This window comes from Vulpes lagopus, chromosome 12 (genome assembly GCF_018345385.1).
Source record: "Vulpes lagopus strain Blue_001 chromosome 12, ASM1834538v1, whole genome shotgun sequence".
NCBI lineage: Eukaryota > Metazoa > Chordata > Mammalia > Carnivora > Canidae > Vulpes > Vulpes lagopus.
Window position 1 is genome coordinate 35,213,299 of NC_054835.1, and position 12,117 is coordinate 35,225,415.

At 41.4% G+C, this 12,117-nt stretch overlaps 2 non-coding genes across 2 annotated transcripts; both read right to left on the minus strand.

The window, feature by feature from the left end:
- Window positions 1-5,556: 5,556 nt before the first annotated feature.
- LOC121474358 lies at window positions 5,557-5,626 on the minus strand. Its single transcript, XR_005983368.1, has one exon. It is a non-coding gene; the product is annotated as a small nucleolar RNA U2-30 (small nucleolar RNA).
- Window positions 5,627-5,787: 161 nt separating this feature from the next.
- On the minus strand, window positions 5,788-5,867 carry LOC121474361. The gene has a single exon (XR_005983371.1). It is a non-coding gene; the product is annotated as a small nucleolar RNA U2-19 (small nucleolar RNA).
- Window positions 5,868-12,117: the final 6,250 nt, after the last annotated feature.

The window sequence follows — 12,117 nt, forward strand, 5'->3', positions numbered from 1 at the left end:
GGAGGGGCTTCCCGGGCCCAGAGGAAGAGCCTAAAGGGCCCTCACCCTCTCACCTGGGCACTCAGGGGACCCCCGGAACCAGGCAGGGGGCAGGGCAGCAAGAGGGGCCAGAGTGGGATTGGGAGGCAAGGAGTAGAGATACAGAAAGAGTGGAGGATATTCCTCACCCAGAAAGAGGGAAGACCCCTTGCTTCACTCATCTGAGGCTGAGGGAGAGAAAAATCATCCAGTCTCTATCCTGCCCCCTTGTTTCAACTTTTGCCCTACCCCCAACTGGGGGGACATCCAGTCCGTTGATAGGTACACATATATGTGCAAGGGCTCTCACTCCCATCTTGTTCCTCATGACTTGCTGTGTGATCCTGGGGAAGTTACTATCCCTCTCTGGACCTCAGTTTCATCTGTGAAATGGGAGAGTAGGTAAGATAAGCAGGTTCAAACAGGGCTCCGTGGTGGTGTCCAGAGGCCTGGGTGCTGTCTCCCATAGGCTGTCTGCTCCCCGGCACATCTCTTATCTGCCCTGGGGGGAAGTGGGGGCAGCTGCTGGCCCATCCTTTGAAGAGCCCTGAGCCCCTTCTTCCTGTAGACGGGAGCCTTGGGGGCCAACTCACATTTTCCTGCTCTCGGCTTTCTCTACCGCCCGTAATACACTCCAGATGGTTTCTCCATCCGAAAGCCGAGGCAGCAGATTCCAGAGGGAAAGTGGTTGGGCTCCTCTCTGGGCTTCTCTTTCCACCAGGCTGGAGAGGGGGCCTGGGTGAGGGACTGGGGTGGCTGGAAAAATGGAGTGGGGGTGGTGCTAACTCCACAAGAAGAGGGTGGGAGATCTCCCCAGGCTCCTCTCTGCCACATAAGGTGCTGGGGTCCGTGGGAGAGATGGCAGGGCCATGCGGGGGCAGGGGCATGGCCCAAAGCACCCTGTGGTTTCCCACAGGTTCTCTCCCCAGTGGGACAGCCCACTAAGAGCTGTTCGGGGGACTCTAGGCCCTGGGGAGGAAGGTTTTCCAGTGTTTCCAGTGCTGGGGAAAGAACACCATCCAATGAGCCAGACATAACTGGTTTCAAATCCTGACTCTGCCACTTAGAGGCTCTGCAAACCTTGACTTCCTAGAACCTCGATTTACCCTCCTGTAAAATGAGGATGCTTATGCTGCTTGAGATGGTCATGAAGGTGACATGGATAACGGACAGAAAGTCTTCCTGTGCCTTCAGGTGTCCAGAAATGCCCAGTGACTGCCTGGGAGACCCTCTGAGCACACAGCTTGCCTCCCCATTAGGATAAAGCCCCAGCCTGGCCTGACTCAGCTCCCTCCTATTGCAGCTTCTCAGTGGTTCCTTCTAAGACATCAAGGGGACTTTAAGTGACTCTTTGGAGACTGTTTAGGAGATAAGCTTGGGGATGGGTGCTATAGACCTGAGGCTGAACCCCAGCCAGCGTTGGCCTCCTCCCAGGCCCCGCCCCCTTTGCCTCAGCCCTGCAGGACCTAAGCCTGGGCCTGGAGAGCCACGTAGAAGCAGAGGGGACTGGGGGGGGGGGTATGGGGGCGGGGGGGGGGGGGGGGGGCGGGCAGTCTCTCCCAGCCAGGCCCCGCCTGCCCCTCAACTTCCCCGCCAGGACAGCCTCCCAGCCACGCTCTCTAGCCTTCTCTCCGCCTCTGCTGTACCAGGGGGAGAGCTTCGATTTTTCCACCACAAGAGCCAAGAGCAAAATGGGAAACAAATCCAGCCTGGGGCTGCTGGTCCCCCTGCCTGACCCATAGGATGTGAAGGGAGGGGGAGAGAAAGCCCCCAGCCCCTTCCCTACCTCTACTTCCTCCCCGCCCTACCCTCATCCAGGACATTGGCTTACTCCAGGATCCCAGGGGCCATAGGCCTAACTGGGGAGAAAGGAGGGGACTGGAGGAGAGCCCGGGGGAGGGACCCTCACTTCCCCACACCCGCCTCGAGGCAGAAAGCCAAGGGCTCACACTCTGGCTTCTCCCCTCCCCCAGCCCTGGAAAAGCCTGAGAAAAGTAGCCACCTTGCCACTTTCCACTCTAAGGTTCTGTGCTGGGACCATTATTAGAGGGGAAGGGACAGCTACCCCTCTCAGGTGCTCCCGGTCTAGACAGAGAGATGGGACCTCCAAGCCCCCTTCCAATTAATAACCTCCTCCAGGTCCTTCCCTTCCTTGTGCTCCTTCCTGCCACCAAGCTTCCCTCCTTCAATGAAACCCCCTCACATGCCCACCCACCCCATGCATCCAGCTCTCTCTCCCTCCTTCCCCCACCCTGGGCTACCCTTCTCTGCAGTGAGCTCACCTCAGCTACTGCAGGAAGTAGCAGCCGCACAGAGATGAACAGAGATGAGTGCAGTGTCCCCGCCAAAGGCCGGTAGACCTGGCAGGCCTGAGCGTTTCCTCTCCTCACCCTATGAGGTGGTACCCTCTCCTGGCCAAAGCCTGCCTCCCCAGGCTCAGGGCCCCACACTCCTGCCCCAGCTTCCCTCCCTGGCTCTCCGGGTGCTGCCCACACCTCCCACTGGACAGGCCTCCTTTCTGTCCGCCCACAGACACAGGCTAGTGTCTCTCACCACGCTGCGCTCCTGAAGCCCCACATCGCCTTCCTGGTCCTCCTTCCCTCCCAGCACACTTCTTATAAGGGCTGTCTCAATGGCCAGTGAGCTCATGCCTCAACCTGCTCCAATCTGGCTTACCCTTGGGACCCTGGAAGGGACTCAGTCTGCAGAAGGAACTGAAGTTCTCTGTGGAAGAAGATGACATCAACCGGAGCCTCTACAACCTGTCACACGCAACGTCCACCTTACAATAAAAACTTGTCAGGCAGCTGTCTTTCTCCTCCTCCTTTTCCTCCTCCTCCTTCTCCTTCTTCTTGCCCTCCTCTTTCTTTTCCTCTTCCCTTTGGTTCCCTTTCCTTTAAGAACAGTTCAGTCCAGAAGATTTAAGATAGGCCAAGCAAGGTAGATGTTATTGGGGGTGAGAGGTGGGGAATGTCATGGTCCAGCAAAGGTTTTGGAGCTCAAGTGAAGTAAGGAGGGCTTCTCTGCTTGGGGGGACAGCCAGAGCAGGGCAGACAGTGGTGGGGGTGGAGGGAGGGTGAAGAGAAAGAAAGAAGAGAGTCAAAGCTCAATCATACAAACAGATGGCCTCACCCAAATTTCAGAGCTCAAGCAGAAAAAGGAGGGCATCCAAAGAGGAAGGCAACCTGGTGTGAAATATCAAAGCCCAAACAAGATAAGGAAGATATTCACGTGGGGGCCAGCTTAGTGAGGGAGATGGGTTGGACCCTGAGCGGGTAAAGGGTTGTTTGACCAAGGTAGTGGCCAAGCACCAGGAAATGGAGTCCACAGGGGATGAGGGCATGCTTGAAAAGGGGGTGGGGGCAGGGCATCCAAAGCGCCTGGGAGGTCAGAGCCTGTTGAGGTGTGAAAAGCATGTCCATGTAGGGGAATAGGTTGTGGTGGTGGCCTGAGGCAGAATGTTGGAGCTCAGGAACGCTGAAGAGAGGTCTGCATAGGGAGCAGTCACAATGGGCCATTGGTTTTCCATAGTGGGACCAAACCAGTAAGTGAATATGTTGAGGGAATGAGCCATGTTTCTCAATGTTGTCAAAGGATGTTACAAATATGGGAAGGAAGAAAACTAGAATGACCCCTACAGTGTTGGGTTGGGATTAGAGGTATTGGTGAGAACTCGTGATTTTCAGAATAAATAGATATAGAAATAAATGTTGATGTAAGTGTGTATACAGGTGTTTATATCGTGTGTGTCAATGCATGTACATTTATGTGTATACATGCATATGTTTCCTAACCCACTGAGAGGGTTTGGAAGCAGTGACATCTTAATAACAGTGAGCATAGCTAGCACCCAAGTCTTGATTTCTTTCTTTTTTATAAATTGAAGTGTAGTTGACAAAGTTAACATTAGTTTCAGGTGTATAACGCAGTGATTCGACAACTCTATAGGTTATGCTATGCTAAAGTCTTGATTTCTAAATACCGTTGTCCACCAGAAGAAACCAGGACTCCTTGCAGGAAATGGCTGATTACAGGGCTGGGGCAGGGAAAGTACAAGACAAGCCTGAATCATCTTGTGCCAGAAAATAAAGAAGTACTCGAAAATGATTAAATAGAGTTACCATATGACCTCGTAATTCCATTTCTAAGCATACCCAAGAGAAATAAAAACACATGTCCACACAAAGACTTGTGCGGGAATGTTGATAGCAACATTGTTCACAAAACTCAAAAGATGGAAATGACTCAAATGCCCATCAGCTGATGAAAACAAAGCATGGTATATCTGTACAATGGAGTATTATTCAGCCATAAAGAGGACTGAAATAATTATACATGTTACATCTGGGATGAGCTTTGACAATATTATGCTAAGTGAAAAAAGCCAATTATAAAACACCACATATTATATGATTCCATTCAGAATAGGGAGATGTGTAGAGCAGAAAGTAGATTAGTGGTTGCCTAGGGCTAAAGTGGGGACAGGAGGATACAAGGATGCTAGCTAAAGATTACAAGGTTTACTTTTGAGACAATGAAACTGTTCTAAAATTGACTGTGGTGATGGCGGCACGGATCTGTGAATGCACTAAAAACCACTGAATTGTACACTTTAAATGGGTGAATTGTATGGTATGTGAATTATACTCAGTAAAGCCCTTCTAAAAATAGGTACTCAAAGAATGATGGAGACATGTCAAAAGAATATGGAAGCCAGCTGGAAAGGACTTCCACTGGCTAGATTTGGTTCTTTTGAGTATCAAAATAATTAATGATATTAATAGATTCTAATATTTTGAATAAAATAGGATCTATGACTCCATACTGATATAAATAAATGAGTACATGGAAAGTCTGTTGAAGAATGGGGTATTTACATATTCCCAAAGTGCTTTCCTGCAAAATATTTATCAATTGAAAGGGAAAAGGGTAATTTTACAGTAGAGAAGGCTGGCAGACGCCAACTTAATCAAGTAGTCAAAGTGAACATCATGGTAATAGGACAAATAACAATCATGTACTACTCAATAGGATGCAATGAGAGAGACATGGTATCACTTCTGTGACATTCCTACATGATATGCTCAACTTTAATCTTGAGGAAACATTGGACAAATCCAAGTTGAGACTATCTACAAAATAATTGGCCTATAATCTACAAGAATGTCATCAAAGTCGAGAATAGACTGAAACTCCATTTCATATTGAAGGAGGCTAAAGATATCTGAAAACCAAGTGTACCATGTGATTCTGTACTGGATCTTTTTACTACAAGGACATTACTGGGATCACTGGCGAAATGTGAATGAGAGGTGTGGGTTAGATGGTAGTAATGTTCAAGTGTTAATTTCCTGACTTTGATGGTGGTATTGTGGTTCTCCAGGAGGATGTCCTTCTTCATAGGAAACAGAAGTATTTGGGAGATGGTGGCAACTTACTCTCAGATAAGTCAGGAAAAGAGTTCTTTAACTATATTTGGGACCATATAAGTTTGAGATTGCTTCAAATGAAGCAAATACTTTGTTGTTTTTTCAATTCTGAGCTCAGATCAAATGTTGAAACCTTCACAATTATAAAGATCAGTAGTAAAACCTTTTCATTATTGCTCAGAACTGATTAGCATTTTTATACACATATCCCCCCATTCTCATTCATCCATCAGCAAGTCCTTAGCTATCCACTGTCACCTTTACACACACACACACACACACACACACACACACACACACACCAGACATAAGCCTTATTGTTTTAAATTATGTATTTGCTTCTCAGAACTACAGAGATCATACATTAGGTAGGCTGGAAGGTCTTCTGATGCTCAAATTTGGCTATTTTCATTAAGACACAGTTTGAAAAGAAGATTATATTGTGTAAAAAAAATAGATAAAAAGCTGTAGAGTTTCATAAAAGAATTGGGATTAATGAACAATAAAGAATGAAACAGAATCCCAGAATGGAAAAAAATACAATAACTAAAATTATGAATTTATTACACAGATCTAAAGGCATCAGATGGAGCAGAAGAAACAAATAGTGAGCTGGAAGAGAGTTCAGTAGAAAATACCTATATTGAAGCAAAAAGGTGCAGAACACAGAAAACAGCGCTGATGTTAGATGCAACACAATAAAAGTTTTAACATATATTTATATCAGAAGTCCAAAAAAGAAAAGAGAGAAATAATAGGGTAGAAATAATATTACTGGCAAAAACATACTAGCCAAAAATACTCTATACTTGACATAAGAATCAAACCAAGTAAGGTAAGTACAATGAAACCATACTTAGGCACATTGTCGTTAACTTGCTAAAAATTAAAAACAGATAAATCTTAAGAGTCACATAACTTCAAAGAAACAACCCTAAGACTGACAAATTGAAGAGATGAAACATACACAATCTAAATGTGTTTTGAATATATTTTGAATAGATGGGATTAACAGCATATTAGACATTGCAGAAGAGGTCAGTAGACTTGAAGCCATATGATGACATATCAGCGGAATGTTTCTGAAAGGAAGCACAGAGAGAAAAAAAAAAAAAGCACACTGAAAACATAAGAGAACTGGTGACCTACGAGAGGGATCAAGTGCTCTAACATACTTGTAGTGGAAACCATGAAAGAGAGGGGAAATGGAAAAATAGTGACCCCAAATTTTCCAAATTCGCAAAAACTAGAAACCCAAAGATCCAAGAATCTCAGCACTCACAATAAAATGATAGCGCGGTCTGTTATGATCAAAGTGCTAAAAGTCTGTGACAATGATAAAATCTTAGGGATCCCTGGGTGGCGCAGCCGTTTGGCGCCTGCCTTTGGCCCAGGGCAGGATCCTGGAAACCTGGGATCGAGTCCCACGTTGGGCTCCTGGTGCATGGAGCCTGCTCCTCCCTCTGCCTGTGTCTCTGCCTCTCTCTGTATGACTATCATAAATAAATTTTTTTAAAATTTAAAAAAATCAAATCTTAAAAGAAGCTAGAAAAGAGACATTATGTACAGAGAGACAAAGATAAAATTATCACAGCTTTGTTGTCAGAGACTACACAAGCCAAAAGACAATAGAATACAATTTTTTTAAGTTGTGAGTAAAAAAGTTACCATCAACCTAGATCTCTAAGCTTAGTGAAAATATTTTAAAAAGGAAGGTGAAATAAAATTTTCCACACACACAAAAGTGAAGAAATTTATCATTTGTCAGCCTGCACTATAACTAATGTTAAGGTTTTTCAGGCAGAAGGAATATGATGCCAGATGGAAATTTGGATCTACACAAAGGAATGAGTAGAACCTGAAATGGAAAATAAGTGGTTAAATATAAAATATATTTTTCTCACTTAAAAATTTGTTTAATAGACAATTGACATTTTATTTTATTTTAAAGATTTATTTATTTATTCATGAGAGACACGGAGAGGGGGGCAAAGGGAGAAGCAGGCTCCCAAAGGAGTCTGATGCAGAACTCCATCCAGGACCCCTGGATCATGACCTGAGCCAAAGGCTGAAGCTTAACCACTGAGTCACCTAGGTGCCCTGACAATTGATTATTTAAATAAAAAAGAATAACATTTATTGTAGGGCTTGCAACATGTAGAATGATATGTATAACAATGGCTCCAAGTATTGAGGGGGAAATGGGACTACACTAAGTTTCTAACTTTTACACAAAGTGATATAATGTTAATTGGAGGAAAACTGCCATAAATTAAAGATCCATATTGTAAACCTTAGATAAAGTGTTGGCAAAATTTTCTTGTAAAGGGCCAAATAGTGAATATCTTAGATGTCAAAGGACATACAGTCTCTGTTGCAACTAATCAAATCTACTGTTGTAATATAAAAGCAACCATAGAGAATATGTAAATGACTTAGCATAGCTGTATTCCAATAAAACTTTATTTGTGGATTCTGAAATCTGAATTTCAAACTGTTTTTACAAATCATAAAATATTATTCTTCTTTTGAATTTTTCAATCTTTGAAAAGTGTAAAAACTATTCTTAACAAATCACTCAGGCAGAAGAGCCCCAGATAATTTATGTAGATACTGTGTTCTCAAGGTGAGCATAAGCACTCCTAACATGTAGGCTGGCATGGTGACTTCCCTCCAAACAGCACAGTATGGAAAGGGATGAAAGGGTAACTTTAGAGAAATCTAATAAACACTACCTCAGCCAGATGATCAAGATCCATATAAACAATGATAAGTCATGTTGATAGTATGTACTCTAGATGTGATTAAAATGACACTTCACTTGTGTGCTCTTCCTTAAAAAAAAACGGAACCCTATTCAAAGCATGAGAAAAATATCAGACAAATCCAAATAAAGGGATATTATATACAGTATCTGACCAATACTCTTCAGTATTGTCCAAGTCATAAAAAATGAATGACTGAAAAAGAAGAAAGAGAAATAAAGGAGAGAAAAAAGAAAAAGTAAAGTTCAAGAAACTGTCACCACCAGAGAAGCCTGAGAAAATATGATGATTAGATATAGTGTGGCATCTTGGATCGGATCCTGGAATGACCAAAAGACATTAGGTAAAAACTAAGGTAATCTCTCAAGTAATCATTGATGGTTGAGTGGATAAACAAAATATGGAGTATATGTACAATAGGATATAAGTCAAGCATAAAGAGAAAGGAAATTCTGACCCATGTTACAATGTGGATAAACCTTGAGAACATTAGGCTAAATGAAATAAACCAGTCATGGAAAGATAGATACTATGTGATTCCACTTATATAAGATATAGTGAACAGTTAAATTCATTAAAATCAAAAGTAAAATGGTGATTGCAAGGGGATGGAAAAAAGAAAAATGGGAAGATGTTGTTTAATGGGTATAGAGTTTCAGTTTTGCAAGATGAAAAGACTTCTGGAGATTGATTTCCCAATAATGTGAATATACTAACAAATCACTAATACTACTGAACTGAACACTTAAGAATAGCTAAGATGGTAATGTGTTGTTATGTGTATTTTATCACAATTTTTAAAAACTAAGAAAATCTGAATAAAGTTTGGAACTGAGTTAATAATAATGTATCAGTATTGGTTCATTACTTTTCACAAAATGGACCATAGTATAAGGTAAGATGCTAATAATAAAGACGACTGAGCACAGAATATATGCAAACTCCATACTTTCTTTACAATTTTCTACACATCTAAAACTGTTCTACAAAATAAAGTTTGTTATTAAGAAATTCATATTTCATGGTCCATATGTTAACCCCTACTCTATAACAACCACTACAAATATTTAAAAGCAACATAGATATTAATACATTAGTAAAGATCAAAGGAATATTTTTAAATAATCACTATTTTAAAAGGCAAGAAAACAGGAGAAAAGAAATAAAGAATACATGGGACTCATAGAAAACAAATAATAATAGATGGAACTAGAGGGTATTTTGCTGAGCAAAGTAAGTAGATCAAAGAAAGACAATTATATGATTTCACTCATTTGTGGAATTTAAGAAACAAAACAGAGAATAATAAGGGAAGGGAAGTAAAAATAACAATAAGATGGAATCAGAGAGAGAGACAAACCATAGAGACTCTTAACCATAGGAAACAAACAGGGTCACTGGAGGGGGTTGGATGTGGATGGGGAGATAGGATAACTGGGTGATGGGCATTAAAGGGGGCACATGATATAACAAGCACTGGGTGTTATATGCAATTGATGAATCACTGAACTCTATCTCTGAAACTAATAATACACTATATGTTAATTTAATTTAAATAAAATCTAAAAAAAAAAAGAAAGAAAACAAATAACAAGATGGTAGATTTAGGCCCAACCATACTGATCATTACATCACCGTGAATGATCTAAATATTCCAAGACAGATTTTCAGGTTGGATCTTTAAAAATCAAGCCCCAACTATATGCTATCATTAAGACTGACATCTAATATTTCCACAGACGGTGGAAATGAGAAAACAATAAAATTACATATGTGAGGCACCATAAAATAACTGAAAAAAGTGAAAATATCTTTAAAAGATAAAGGTGAGTCCCATCTGGCATGTGAGAAGCTTGGAAGTCATAATCCCATCCTAAAAAACAACTAAAAAGCTGACTAAACTGGAAAAAAAAAATGAACAGCTCTTCTCAAATCTATGACAAGGCAAACTCTTTGCCCCAGTATCAGAGAGACAGATATGCAGATACAAAGAATCACAACTTACCTGAGCAGAAATCTGTGCAGGGAGCAGTGCCACAGTAGAAAAACCTGAGCTATAACTGGTGAACTTAGGGAGGCTCAGTGTGGAAAGTCTGAAAGTTAAAAATTTCAGATGGACCCAGGTATAGAGGAGCCCTAAACTTCTGTAAATTTTACTTCCCAGAGCTCCAAAGGGTTCTATCAGAGAAAACTCCCCTTATGTTTTCATAAAGGAGAGGAGGAAAGAAATCATTGTGAAATATCTTGTGTACATTAAAAGGATGATAAAGGAATATGATGAAAAACTGTGCCCCCAAATCTGACAACCTAGATGAAATGGACCAATTTCTTGAAAGACACAATCTGCCAAAAATCACACAAGGAAAAATAGACAATTTGAATGGGCCTATATCTGTTAAAGAACTTGAATTGATAACTCATAACTTTCACAAACAGAAAGTACCAGGCCCAGATGGGTTTTCTGTTGAATTCTACCAAGAATTTAAGGAAGAAATTATACCCATTCTCTACAATCTCTTTCAGAAGATAGAAACAGAGGGATTACTTTCTATCTCATTCTATGAAGCCAGCACTATCCTAACAGCAAAACCAGACAAAGACAATGCAAGAAAAGAAAACTAGAGACCAACATCTCTCATCTATATAGATGGAAAAATTCTCAAGAAAATATTAGCAAATCAAATCCAACAATGTATAAAAAGAATTATACACTACATCCAAGTGAGATTTATCCCAAGTATGCAAGTCTGACTGGACATTTGAAAATCAATTAATGTATTCCATAAGATCAATGAGCTAAAGGATAAAAATCACAGAATCATCAATAGATGCAGAAAAAACACTTGACAAAATCCAACCCATTCAGGATAAAAACACTCTCAGTAAACTAGAAAGAGAGGGAAGCTTCTTCTCTTAGCAACTGGTAGAAAAGCAGAAGAAAAAACCAGTAAGCAGAGAATTTAAACCAAATATAGAGGGATCCCTGGGTGGCACAGCGGTTTGGGGCCTGCCTTTGGCCCAGGGTGCGATCCTGGAGACCCGGGATCGAATCCCACATCAGGCTCCCGGTGCATGGAGCCTGCTTCTCCCTCCGCCTGTGTCTCTGCCTCTCTCTCTCTCTCTGTGACTATCATAAGTAAATAAAAAATTAAAAAAAAAAATAAACCAAATATGGAATATTTATATATGTGTGTGTGTGTGTGTGTGTAGCAAATAACTTCAGGATACATATTCTTTTCATGTGCATGGAACAAATTACCAAAATTGACCTTATACTAGGTTATAAAGAAAGTCTTGGGAAAAATGTCAAAAAATGGAAATCATACAGAATATGGTATCAGACAATGATGAATTTGGGCTAGAAATCAGTATAATAACTTGAAATCTCCAAATGTTTCAACATTAAGCAATACACTTCTAAATAATCTATTACTCAAAGAAAAAAATATGCTTGATATCAGAAAATATTTTAAATAAATTATAATTAAACGCATTAAAATCTTGGGATGTAACTAAAACAGTTCTTAGAGGGATATTTATGGTCATGCTTACATACATTAGAAAAGAAGAAAGTCTGAAAAATCACTTAAAATAGCAAAACAAACTCCTTAGCAAAACAAACGTAATAAAATGAAAGGGAGAAATAATAAAGACCAAGAATGATAATAAAAGGGATCCCTGGGTGGCGCAGCGGTTTGGCGCCTGCCTTTGGCCCAGGGCGCGATCCTGGAGACCCGGGATCGAATCCCACGTCGGGCTCCCGGTGCATGGAGCCTGCTTCTCCCTCTGCCTGTGTCTCTGCCTCTCTCTCTCTCTGTGACTATCATAAATAAATTTAAAAAAAAATAAAAAAAAGAATGATAATAAAAGAAAGGGCACCAATTACCAACATCAGGAGAAAGGGG